Here is a 13,480-nt window from a genome sequence, read left to right as displayed (position 1 = left end):
AACACCCTAATTTAAATTTCAGCATTTAGTAATAAATTTAATTGGCTTTATTTAATTTTCTAAGGTTTATTGTGTTTAGCTGGCATTTAATCCAATTTTGTTCCTCAAGAAATTAAAATTTATCATAGGTTTAATTTTTGTTGTTGCATTCATGCTGGTGCATACTTTTATTTGAGTGTGGTTTGAATCCAAATTTTGATTTGAATTCAAACTTTGTTTGAATTAGAAATAGAGAAGGAATAGAAATAGAATAGCAATAGAAAAGGAACCCAAAGCGCAGCTCAACCCAAGATCCCGGCCCAAACCAAACCCAGGCCCGGACCCCTCTCCCCTCTCCTTTTCCCTGTGCCGGCCCAGCACTCTCTCCTGCGGCCCACGCCCGCGGCCCATCTCCCTTTTCCCCCCCCAGTCCGCTCGCGCTCGGGCCAACCACCGCGAGCGCCCAGCAGGCCCGCACCGCGGCCGCTCACCGCCAGCGCGTCGCCTCTCTCCCCCTCGATGCCACCTGGGCCCGCGCGTCAGCCGCGTTCACTGCTGAGTCTGACAGGCCGGCCCCACGCGTCAGAGCTGCCTCCTTCCTCCCGCAGCGCCCGCACGCGTTGAGCTCGCCGGGATTATCGCGGCGGTTTCCCTGGGCACGCACGCCTAGATTCCCTGCCGCCCTATAAGTAGCCCCCGCAACCCCCCTACACCCCATCCCCCCCAGCGCCGCCACCCCTAACCCTAGCCGCGCCGCCACCACCTCACTCCGCAACACAGAGGATCTGCGCCGCCGCAGCCCCGCCGCTCCGCCGTGCCCAAGCCCCACCGGAGCTGCGCCCGAGCTTCGCCCCGACGCCAGGAGACTCCTCGAGGTCCCTGCTCGCGACCTCAGCCGGTGCAGAGGCCGGATTTAGACCCGAAGCCAACTCCGGTGAGACGCGCCGCCCGCACAATTCCCCGCCGCCTTCGACCTCAGAGCTTCTTTGACCCCTGTACTACCTTCGCAGGGTCCACTCGTGTCTTCCCGGCGAGTCAGCAGTCTCGGAGCACCCCCGCACCACCCCGTCACGGCCACCGCACCGTTTCCGCCGCCAAACCCCGCCGGCGACCCATCTGCGCGACGTCTCCGGCCACCAGAAGCCCCGGTGAGCACCCGCGCCCCCCTCCAGTTTCTTTTGCGCTAGCTCTTGCGGCACGTAGGCCTTTCCTGAGCCCAAAACGCCGTTCGGCATAGCGCCGCCGTGCGCCGGGCCGCCGCCGCCCTTGCCCTCCCCACTCCGGAGCTCCTCGAACCCCGATAACCCCATAGGTGGATTACGCGTTCCACGCCGATCCTCCACGGCCAAACCCCGGCCCAAACGGAGCTCTGTAGCCCCAGAAAACCCCTACTCCAGCGAGCTCGCCGCCGCGGAGCTCTGCTTCGGCGGTGTTCCGCCGCCGCCCCGAGTGCCTTTGCCCAGATCCGTCCGATCCGAGATGGACGCCTGTGATTAGAACCCAAACCGATCAGATCTGGACCACCAGATCGAGATCCAACGGCCTGGATTCAAAGATACCGCTTCGGCTGGCAATCTTTCTAAAGAGCTCCTCCTTTTGTTTGAAATCAACCCGCGGTACACCTGAGTTCAAAACTAATTAGATTTAAGCCCTGATTTTAACAAATAGCCCCCTGAGTTTCTTTAAAATAGGACCCGCCGTCCAGGTTAGTTCTTTTACGCGTTAGACCCTAGGGTTATCCTTTAATTGCGTTTAGGCCCTCGGTTTTAGCAGAAAACCCCCTGGAACTTCAGTTTTCTTACAAATAAGCCCCTAGAACTTGTTTTTAGCCTAGAAAATGCGTTTTAGCTCCGTTTTTAGCGTTCTTTATATCCACGCGATCGTTGTAATGCATAGAATAGTTTTAGCTTAGTTTTTCTTGCTGTTTTTATGTATTGATGTACTGTTCTTTAGCTTTTGTTAGAGTTTGCTTGTCTGCTTATTATCATGCTTTGTTTTGGCCATGTGTTCGTGAGTAGACGTTGATCCATCTGAGGAGCCCCAGTACCAGTACCAGGAGCAGCCGTCTTCCGAGCAGTTTGAGCAGCAGCCAAAGCAGTACGAGGAAGGCAAGTATAACATGAACAACCCATCACTTTTAAATACATTTTCATACTGCATTTTAATACTGTATGCCTTTAAGGATTTCCTAGCCAGTTTATATCCTTTAAATATACCTTTGGGTTGCATTTTGGTTAGTTGTGCTAGGTTGCTGCGCTATAACACACTTTGGTCCTTTTTAATTAAATTGATTAATGGTTTACTTGAACTTAATTCTGAGAGTGGCACTCTGTGTGGCTTGAGTGGCTCACGTCTCGTTAAAAGATGGTTTTTGTAGAAACATGGTTTAGGGGGCCAGCACGGTGCTTACTGCCTGGTTGGCCACTCTCCATAAGGACCGGTTCATAGAGCGACAACCTGGGACAACAGTGCTACCACAAGGCTAGAATGGGATAGACTTGGCTTATTAATTAGGTCTTTTTGGTTTTGAGTAACTTACCTGCGGGGCAAGAGTAGTAAGCTTCAATGGTCCCTGCTCCTCCGGCTTGGTCTGTGCTTGGATTGCGCTCCTGTGCTTGTACCCCCGGAGGTGGGCCCCATCGTCGCTGACCTATCTCTCGCGGTTACGCCTTACCAACGAGATTCTTTGTAACGGCCTCGTAGTGAGTCGCTAGTCATCTCACCTAAGGAAGTGTGATGAACCTCTGGCGTAGCTCACGACTTGTGGGTAAAGATGTGCAACCTCTGCAGAGTGTAAAACTGGTATACTAGCCGTGCTCACGGTTATGAGCGGCCCAGATCCTCCTTTTGATTAGTGGAGTTATCTCCTTCCGACGAGGGAGGTGCTTCTCGGGGTTACCTTGGTGGCTTGGTTTTGGTTTGGTTTCTCAATAGTTACATGATTAAACTTGATTAATAACTATGTAACTGGGTTAATGGTAAATCATCAACTCGTAGTAAATAGCTTAAATAAAATCTTGCCAACACTTAAAAGCTAATGCAGTTGAGTCAGCCAGCTTAGAGCCTCATAGTTTGTGTTATACTTGTTGAGTACAAGTTGTGTACTCACTCTTGCCTCTTCTCTACTTTTTCCTCTTGGCTACGCTACTGCTGCTCAGTTCCTGCCGACACGAGGGAGTTCGTCCAGCGCTACCAGGACTACAAGGACTTCTAGGTGTTCGTCTCCCAGTCGACGTCCCTGTGGCGCCCTGCTTCAGCTTCGGAGAGCTTTATCGTATTTTGTACTTCGCTTCCGCTGTATCAGACATTTTTGTCATTAATGTAATAAATAACATTCGTATTCGCTTTATTATATCTTTTTACGTGATATGTGCTTTGATATACTGTTCATTCTGTTGTATATACGTGTGACTTGATCCTGGCACGTATATGATTGCTCGGTTTATGTTCTTTTATAAACCGGGTGTTACAGAGTGGTATCAGAGCCGTATCGACTGTAGGACGAAACCTAGATAGAACTGGTCGAGTTTTAGGACTTCTTCTCTCCAATCCTTGTCTGCTGAAACTATTTTACTATTATACCCCTTGACTTCTATGACTTTTTACCCGTCTTGCCTTGATTTTTCTCTCTGAAGAATAGCTTTCGTAGATTTTGGCCTGAATCAGTCATCTGACCACCATGAGTATTAGCTAGGTGACCCTTTTATAATAATACGATAGCACGTTCTGCGACGCGTTGTGTTAGTCGAGTCTTTTGTTAAACTCGGCTAAGTTGTGAAAAAAATTGTCTGCTTGTTATTATGCTACATGATTGATTTGGATTTTTGACTGATTGCATAGCTTAGTTGTTTAATTTTGTGTAAAGAAAATCACTCTGATGTTAAAGTTAACTAATTAATAAAATGAGTTAGAACGTTGGGGGTAAAACAGTCCACTCTATCCTGTCTACTTTATCATGGCTGAGTCTTTATCCGCAAAGAGTTATCATATCCATCTGAATTTATTCCTGCTATATCCTTACTCGTGAAATCTTTTGTCCAAAATCAGATCGTGAACACCAGGCGTGGTTCTGACCAGCAGGGGCAGAACAACCAGGGTCAGAACACCCAGGGGACCGGGATCCCGATGCCGCCGCCTTTGACTCCGGAGCAGTACTTCCAGCTCCAGATGCAGATGATGGCCACCCTGAACAACACTGTTCAGGCTCTTCAGCAGGCTCACACTCAGCCTCCGCCTCCTCCACCGCCGCAGCCTCGCGACAGGCGTGCTGAGTTCCTGAGGGGTCACCCGCCGACGTTCTCTCACACGTCCGACCCTCTTCAGGCTGACGACTGGCTCCGTGCAGTGGAGCGTCAGCTGGACATCGCCCAGTGCGATGATCGTGAGCGCGTCTTGTACGCAGCAGGACAGCTGCGAGGGGCAGCTTTGGACTGGTGGGAGTCCCACCCAGTTCACGACCGCGAGGCTCTCACTTGGCTCCAGTTCAGGGAGCGTTTCCGCAGCCACAACGTCCCCGCGGGCGTTATGAAGATGAAGCAGAAGGAGTTCCTTGCACTGAAGCAGGTAATCTTAAGTATAATCATTCAGCGTTTTCTTTTGAGCTAATGCCCTCTTGTTCTATCCTTATGAATCTTGAGTTAATCTTTCGATATCTATCTGTCTTTGTCACTTCAGGGGACTATGTCGGTCACGGAGTATCGTGATCGCTTTCTTCAGCTGGCACGCTACGCCCCTGCCGATGTTGCGGATGACCGCAAGAAGCAGGAGCACTTCATGGAGGGTCTTGAGGACTACCTCCAGTACGCGCTGCTCAACCTCCGCTTCGACGACTTCAACCATCTGGTTGACAGCGCGCTCAATACTGAGCGCAAGCACCTGGAGATGGAGGACAAGAAGAGGAAGGTTGTCCCCGTTGCTTCCGGCAGCAACACTCGTCCACGCCTCCAGCCGCCCCAGCAGTACCAGCAGCAGTACCGGCCTCCTCAGCAGTACCAGTAGAGGCCACCGCAGCAGTACCCGCCTCGACAGCAGCAGGCAGGTCAGGGCCAGAGGTTACCGGCACCTCCGGCTCGTACTGCTCTACCAGCTCCACCGGCACCGCAGGCTCCACGTCCGGCAGCTCCTACCTGACAGCAGGCTCAGGGACCTCCTCGCACCTGCTTTCACTGCGGCCAGCCGGGGCACTACGCCAACACTTGCCCCCGGAAGGCGCAGGCGGGACAGCAGGGGCGCCCAGCTCAGCCCAGGGCGCCAGCACAGGGCAGGGTGAACCACGTGACGGCCGAGTCAGCGGCCGAGGCTCCTAACGTGGTTATTGGTACGTTCATGGTTAATTCATATCCAGCTATAGTGCTTTTTGATACTGGTGCTACGCATTCCTTCATTACTCAGTCTTTTGTCGAGCATCATGGTATTCATACTAGCACATTAAAGAGGTGCCTGTTAGTATCTTCACCGGGAGGACAGTTGAGGTCTCACATTTACTGCCCGAGAGTCAGTGTTTCTTTGAGGGGAGTAGAGTTCTGTACTGACCTGATGGTGCTAGACACCAAGGGCATTGATGTCATTCTGGGAATGGAGACTCTGGCCAAATGGGGAGTTCGGATAGATTGTGCTCAGAGGACAGTCTTGCTATCAGCTTCCAGTGGCCAAGAGGTTGTTATCAGTGCAGTAGAGCCTTCGGGATTTCTTCATCAGATGGAGGCTAGACCCACGGACGGTATTCGCGTGGTGTCTGAATTCCCGGATGTCTTTCCGGATGATCTGCCAGGTATGCCGCCTGAACGCGCCATTGAGTTTTGTATTGATCTCTTGCCTGGCACAGCTCCTATTGCAAAGCGGCCCTACCGTATGGCACCTATAGAGCATGAAGAAGTCAAGAAGACTATTGATGAGTTGCTAGCCAAGGGCTATATCCGTCGCAGCTTCTCTCCTTGGGCTTTTCCGTTGTTGCTGGTAGATAAGAAGGATGGCTCGAAGAGGATGTGTGTGGATTATCGGGAGCTGAATGCAGTTACTATCAAGAACAAGCATCCACTTCCCCGTATTGAGGATCTCTTTGATTTGCTTCGAGGTGCTCGTATATTCTCGAAGATTGATCTTCGTTCGGGTTATTTTCAGCTGAGGATCCGTCCTGGGGATATTCCGAAGATGGCATTCACTTGCAAGTACGGGCTATATGAGTATACAGTCATGTCCTTCGGCTTGACTAATGCCCCGGCTTACTTCATGCATCTGATGAACATGGTCTTCATGGATTATCTGGATGTCTTCGTGGTGATTTTCATTGATGATATTCTGATCTTCTCCAAGACAGAAGAAGAGCATGAGGAGCATCTGAGACTCGTATTGCAGAGATTGAGAGAGCATCAGTTGTATGCCAAGTTCAGCAAGTGCGAGTTCTGGATTGACGAGGTTCCATTCCTCGGTCATGTTATCTCTCAGGGAGGCATTGCTATTGATTCGAGCAAGGTGAAGGATGTGCTAGAGTGGGAGACACCGCAGACAGTAAAGGAAGTCAGGTCTTTCTTGGGCTTAGCTGGATATTATCGGAGGTTCATTGAGAATTTCTCCAAGATCGCGAAGCCTTTGACTTCTTTGCTGGAGAAAAATGTGGCTTTCGTATGGACTGATGAGCGTCAGAGGGCCTTTGATGAGCTGAAAAAGAGGTTGACTACGGCGCCAGTCCTGACTCTGCCAGACCAGACCAAGAGGTTCACGGTGTATTGTGATGCTTCGAAGGATGGTCTTGGGTGTGTTCTGATGCAGGAGGGCAGGGTGAGAGCTTATGCTTCACGACAGTTACGTCGGCATGAGCTGAACTATCCTACTCATGATCTTGAGTTAGCCGCAGTTGTGCATGCTCTGAAGATTTGGAGGCATTACTTGTATGGGCAGCGGTGTGATATCTACACTGATCACAAGAGCCTCAAGTACATTTTCTCGCAGAATGAGCTGAACATGCGGCAGAGAAGATGGCTAGAGTTAGTCAAGGACTATGACCTGGAGATTCACTATCATCTGGGCAAGGCCAATGTTGTAGCAGATGCTCTGAGCAGAAGAAGTTATGTCAACATGGCCATGGCTTTCCAGATGCCTCCAGAGTTATGCGAGGAGTTCGAGCAGTTGAGTCTGGGCTTCTTGCATCATACCTCTAGTACAGCTTTTGAGGCAGTACCGACTCTAGAGGCAGAGATCAGGCAACATCAGAAAGATGATGAGAAGCTGCAGGAGATTCGTGAGTTGCTCAAGAAGGGCAAGGCCCCACATTTCAGAGAGGATGATCATGGTACCTTGTGGTACAAGAACCGGATCTGTGTGCCAGATGTGAAGGATCTTCGGAAGTTGATTCTGAGTGAGGCCCATGATACAGCATACTCTATCCATCCGGGCAGCACGAAGATGTACTATGATCTGAAGGAACGTTTCTGGTGGCATGGGATGAAGCGTTCAGTGGCAGAGTACGTGGCTATTTGTGACACCTGTCAGCGTGTCAAGGCTGAGCATTAGAGGCCAGCAGGTCTGTTACAGCCTTTGAAGATTCCAGAGTGGAAATGGGAGGAAATCACGATGGACTTCATTGTTGGATTGCCTCGTACTCAGAAAGGGTACAACTCCATTTGGGTAGTAGTGTATCGTCTGACGAAGGTTGCTCACTTCATTCCAGTGAACACTACTTACTCCGGTGCTAGACTTGCAGAGTTGTACATCTCTCGGATTGTCTGCTTGCATGGTGTGCCCAAGAAGATCATATCTGACAGAGGGTCTCAGTTCACTTCTCGGTTCTGGGAGCAGCTCCATGATTCGTTGGATACGAAGCTACGTTTCAGTACGGCTTATCTCCCTCAGACAGATGGGCAGACAGAGAGAACCAACCAAGTGTTGGAGGATATGCTGAGAGCTTGTGCTATTCAGTATGGTACTAGTTGGGATAAGTGCCTGTCATTTGCTAAGTTCTCATATAACAACAGCTATCAGGCCAGTCTGAAGAAGTCTCCCTTTGAGGCATTGTATGGCAGGAAGTGCAGGACTCCTCTCTATTGGGATCAGATTGGTGAGAAGCAGCTCTTCGGTCCTGAGATCATAGATGATGCAGAGCAGATGGTTCAGGCTGTGCGAGAAAATCTGAGGATTGCACAGAGCAGACAGAAGAGCTATGCAGATGGCAAACGGAGAGACCTGACTTTCAGTGTCGGTGATTATGTGTATCTGAAGGTGTCTCCGATGAGAGGAATCCGCAGATTCAATGTCAAAGGGAAGTTAGCACCTCGGTATGTGGGGCCATTCAAGGTGCTAGAGCGGAAAGGCAAAGTTGCTTATCGCCTGGAGTTACCCCTCAGCCTCTCAGGAGTTCATGATGTCTTTCATATATCTCAGCTGAAGAGGTGTTTGCGAGTACCCGAGGAGCAGGCACCCCTGGATGGAGTCGATGTCCAGGAAGATCTGACTTATACTGAGCATCCGGTGAAGATTCTGGAGACATCAGAGAGGGTTACTCGGAACAAGCGCATCAAGATGTGCAGGGTTCAGTGGAGTCATCACAGTGAAGCTGAGGCTACATGGGAGCGAGAAGATGAGCTAAAGAAGACATATCCAGATCTCTTTGCTAGCCAGCCCAGCTAAATCTCGGGGACGAGATTTCTTTAAGGGGGTAGGGTCTGTAACACCCTAATTTAAATTTCAGCATTTAGTAATAAATTTAATTGGCTTTATTTAATTTTCTAAGGTTTATTGTGTTTAGCTGGCATTTAATCCAATTTTGTTCCTCAAGAAATTAAAATTTATCATAGGTTTAATTTTTGTTGTTGCATTCATGTTGGTGCATACTTTTATTTGAGTGTGGTTTGAATCCAAATTTTGATTTGAATTCAAACTTTGTTTGAATTAGAAATAGAGAAGGAATAGAAATAGAATAGAAATAGAAAAGGAACCCAAAGCCCAGCTCAACCCAAGATCCCGGCCCAAACCAAACCTAGGCCCGGACCCCTCTCCCCTCTCCTTTTCCCTGTGCCGGCCCAGCACTCTCTCCTGCGGCCCACGCCCGCGGCCCATCTCCCTTCCCCCCCCCCCGGTCCGCTCGCGCTCGGGCCAACCACCGCGAGCGCCCAGCAGGCCCGCACCGCGGCCGCTCACCGCCAGCGCGTCGCCTCTCTCCCCCTCGATGCCACCTGGGCCCGCGCGTCAGCCGCGTTCACCGCTGAGTCTGACAGGCCGGCCCCACGCGTCAGAGCTGCCTCCTTCCTCCCGCAGCGCCCGCCCGCGTTGAGCTCGCCGGGATTATCTTGGCGGTTTCCCTGGGCACGCACGCCTAGATTCCCCGCCGCCCTATAAGTAGCCCCCGCAACCCCCCTACACCCCATCCCCCCCAGCGCCACCACCCCTAACCCTAGCCGCGCCGCCACCACCTCACTCCGCAACACAGAGGATCTGCGCCGCCGCAGCCCCGCCGCTCCGCCGTGCCCAAGCCCCACCGGAGCTGCGCCCGAGCTTCGCCCCGACGCCAGGAGACTCCTCGAGGTCCCTGCTCGCGACCTCAGCCGGTGCAGAGGCCGGATTTAGACCCGAAGCCAACTCCGGTGAGACGCGCCGCCCACACAATTCCCCGCCGCCTTCGACCTCAGAGCTTCTTTGACCCCTGTACTACCTTCGCAGGGACCACTCGTGTCTTCCCGGCGAGTCAGCAGTCTCGGAGCACCCCCGCACCACCCCGTCACGGCCACCGCACCGTTTCCGCCGCCAAACCCCGCCGGCGACCCATCTGCGCGACGTCTCCGGCCACCAGAAGCCCCGGTGAGCACCCGCGCCCCCCTCCAGTTTCTTTTGCGCTAGCTCTTGTGGCACGTAGGCCTTTCCTGAGCCCAAAACGCCGTTCGGCATAGCGCCGCCGTGCGCCGGGCCGCCGCCGCCCTTGCCCTCCCCACTCCGGAGCTCCCCGAACCCCGATAACCCCATAGGTGGATTACGCGTTCCACGCCGATCCTCCACGGCCAAACCCCGGCCCAAACGGAGCTCTGTAGCCCCAGAAAACCCCTACTCCGGCGAGCTCGCCGCCGCGGAGCTCTGCTCCGGCGGTGTTCCGCCACCGCCCCGAGTGCCTTTGCCCAGATCCGTCCGATCCGAGATGGACGCCTGTGATTAGAACCCAAACCGATCAGATCTGGACCACCAGATCGAGATCCAACGGCCTGGATTCAAAGATACCGCTTCGGCTGGCAATCTTTCTAAAGAGCCCCTCCTTTTGTTTGAAATCAACCCGCGGTACACCTGAGTTCAAAACTAATTAGATTTAAGCCCTGATTTTAACAAATAGCCCCCTGAGTTTCTTTAAAATAGGACCCGCCGTCCAGGTTAGTTCTTTTACGCGTTAGACCCTAGGGTTATCCTTTAATTGCGTTTAGGCCCTCGGTTTTAGCAGAAAACCCCCTGGAACTTCAGTTTTCTTACAAATAAGCCCCTAGAACTTGTTTTTAGCCTAGAAAATGTGTTTTAGCTCCGTTTTTAGCGTTCTTTATATCCACGCGATCGTTGTAACGCGTAGAATAGTTTTAGCTTAGTTTTTCTTGCTGTTTTTATGTATTGATGTACTGTTCTTTAGTTTTTGTTAGAGTTTGCTTGTCTGCTTATTATCATGCTTTGTTTTGGCCATGTGTTCGTGAGTAGACGTTGATCCATCTGAGGAGCCCCAGTACCAGTACCAGGAGCAGCCGTCTTCCAAGTAGTTTGAGCAGCAGCCAGAGCAGTACGAGGAAGGCAAGTATAACATGAACAACCCATCACTTTTAAATACATTTTCATACTGCATTTTAATACTGTATGCCTTTAAGGATTTCCTAGCCAGTTTATATCCTTTAAATATACCTTTGGGTTGCATTTTGGTTAGTTGTGCTAGGTTGCTGCGCTATAACACACTTTGGTCCTTTTTAATTAAATTGATTAATGGTTTACTTGAACTTAATTCTGAGAGTGGCACTCTGTGTGGCTTGAGTGGCTCACGTCTCGTTAAAAGATGGTTTTTGTAGAAACATGGTTTAGGGGGCCAGCACGGTGCTTACTGCCTGGTTGGCCACTCTCCATAAGGACCAGTTCATAGAGCGACAACCTGGGACAACAGCGCTACCACAAGGCTAGAATGGGATAGACTTGGCTTATTAATTAGGTCTTTTTGGGTTGGAGTAACTTACCTGCGGGGCAAGAGTAGTAAGCTTCAATGGTCCCTGCTCCTCCGGCTTGGTCTGTGCTTGGATTGCGCTCCTGTGCTTGTACCCCCGGAGGTGGGCCCCATCGTCGCTGACCTATCTCTCGCGGTTACGCCTTACCAACGAGATTCTTTGTAACGGCCTCGTAGTGAGTCGCTAGTCATCTCACCTAAGGAAGTGTGATGAACCTCTGGCGTAGCTCACGACTTGTGGGTAAAGATGTGCAACCTCTGCAGAGTGTAAAACTGGTATACTAGCCGTGCTCACGGTTATGAGCGGCCCAGATCCTCCTTTTGATTAGTGGAGTTATCTCCTTCCGACGAGGGAGTTGCTTCTCGGGGTTACCTTGGTGGCTTGGTTTTGGTTTGGTTTCTCAGTAGTTACATGATTAAACTTGATTAATAACTATGTAACTGGGTTAATGGTAAATCATCAACTCGTAGTAAATAGCTTAAATAAAATCTTGCCAACACTTAAAAGCTAATGCAGTTGAGTCAGCCAGCCTAGAGCCTCATAGTTTGTGTTATACTTGTTGAGTACAAGTTGTGTACTCACTCTTGCCTCTTCTCTACTTTTTCCTCTTGGCTACGCTACTGCTGCTCAGTTCCTGCCGACACGAGGGAGTTCGTCCAGCGCTACCAGGACTACGAGGACTTCTAGGTGTTCGTCTCCCAGTCGACGTCCCTGTGGCGCCCTGCTTCAGCTTCGGAGAGCTTTATCGTATTTTGTACTTCGCTTCCGCTGTATCAGACATTTTTGTCATTAATGTAATAAATAACATTCGTATTCGCTTTATTATATCTTTTTACGTGATATGTGCTTTGATATACTGTTCATTCTGTTGTATATACGTGTGACTTGATCCTGGCACGTATATGATTGCTCGGTTTATGTTCTTTTATAAACCGGGTGTTACAAAGGAAGAGAGAAAAACTCCGTTATTTAAGGTTCTATCCTATTTAGACAACACTGCACAGGCATTTCTGCTGATAACTCCAGATAAGTGTTACATAAATCCGGGAACAAGGAACTAGAGCATAACTCTTCTATTTTGTCTGAGAGATTCTCAACTTCTCTTGTACTAACTGTAGGCCGGGGTGTCACATCCCTACCCCCTTACAGAAACCGACGTCCTCGTCGGTGAATCTCTGGATATCACCTTCTCTTCGCGCTATCCTTCTTCTCAACAAGACAGAAACCCAAGGCATGATAAGGTAGAGAGGATAGAGTGGATGTTTTTACCCCCAACGATCTAACTCAGTTTTATTAATTAATTAACTTTAACTTAGGAAAGATTTTCATTTGAACAAGTTCAACAAATAAACTATGCAATCATTCAAAAATCCAAACCAAACATGTAGCATAATAACAAGCATACAAGTTTCACAACTTAGCCGAGTTTAACACACGACTCGACTAACACCACGCGTCATAGAACGTACTATCGTATTATTATAAAAGGGTCACCTAGCTGATACTCATGGTGGTCAGATGACTGATTCAGGCCAAAATCTACGAAAACTATTCTTTAGAGAGAGAAATCAAGGCAAGACGAGTAAAAGGCATAGACTTCAAGGGGTATAATAGTAAAATAGTTTCAGCAAGCAAGGATTGGAGAGAAGAAGTCCTAAAATTGGACCAGTTCTATCTAGGCTTCGTCCTACAGTCGATATAGCTCTGATACCACTCTGTAACACCCGGTTTATAAAAGGACATAAACCGAGCAATCATATATGTGCCAGGATCAAGTGACACGTATATACAACAGAATGAACAGTATATCACAGCACATATCACGTAAAAATATATAATAAAGCGAATACAAATGTTATTTATTACATTAATGACAAAAATGTCTGATACAGCGGAAGCGAAGTACAAATACGGTAAAAACTCTCCGAAGCTGAGCAGGGCGCCACAGGGACGTCGACTGGGAGACGAACGCCTAGAGTCCTCGTAGTCCTAGTAGCTCCGAGTGAACTCCCTCGCGTCGGCAGGAACTGAGCAGCAGTAGCGTATCCCAAGAGGAAAAAGTAGAGAAGAGGCAAGGGTGAGTACACAACTTGTACTCAACAAGTATAACACAAACTATGAGGCTCTAAGGTTGGCTGACTCAACTGCATTAGCTTTTAAGTCTTGACAAAATTTTATTAAACCTATTTACTACAAGTTGATGAATTACCATTAACCCCGTTACATAGTAATTAATCAAAATTAATCATGTTGCTACTGAGAACCAAACCACAACCATACCAAAACCCCGAGAGGCACCCCCTCGTCGGAAGGAGCTAACCCCACTAATCAAA

The sequence above is a fragment of the Panicum virgatum genome, chromosome 1K (genome assembly GCF_016808335.1).
Source record: "Panicum virgatum strain AP13 chromosome 1K, P.virgatum_v5, whole genome shotgun sequence".
NCBI lineage: Eukaryota > Viridiplantae > Streptophyta > Magnoliopsida > Poales > Poaceae > Panicum > Panicum virgatum.
The sequence above is the reverse complement of the archived record's forward strand: the minus strand, read 5'-3'. Positions refer to the sequence as shown.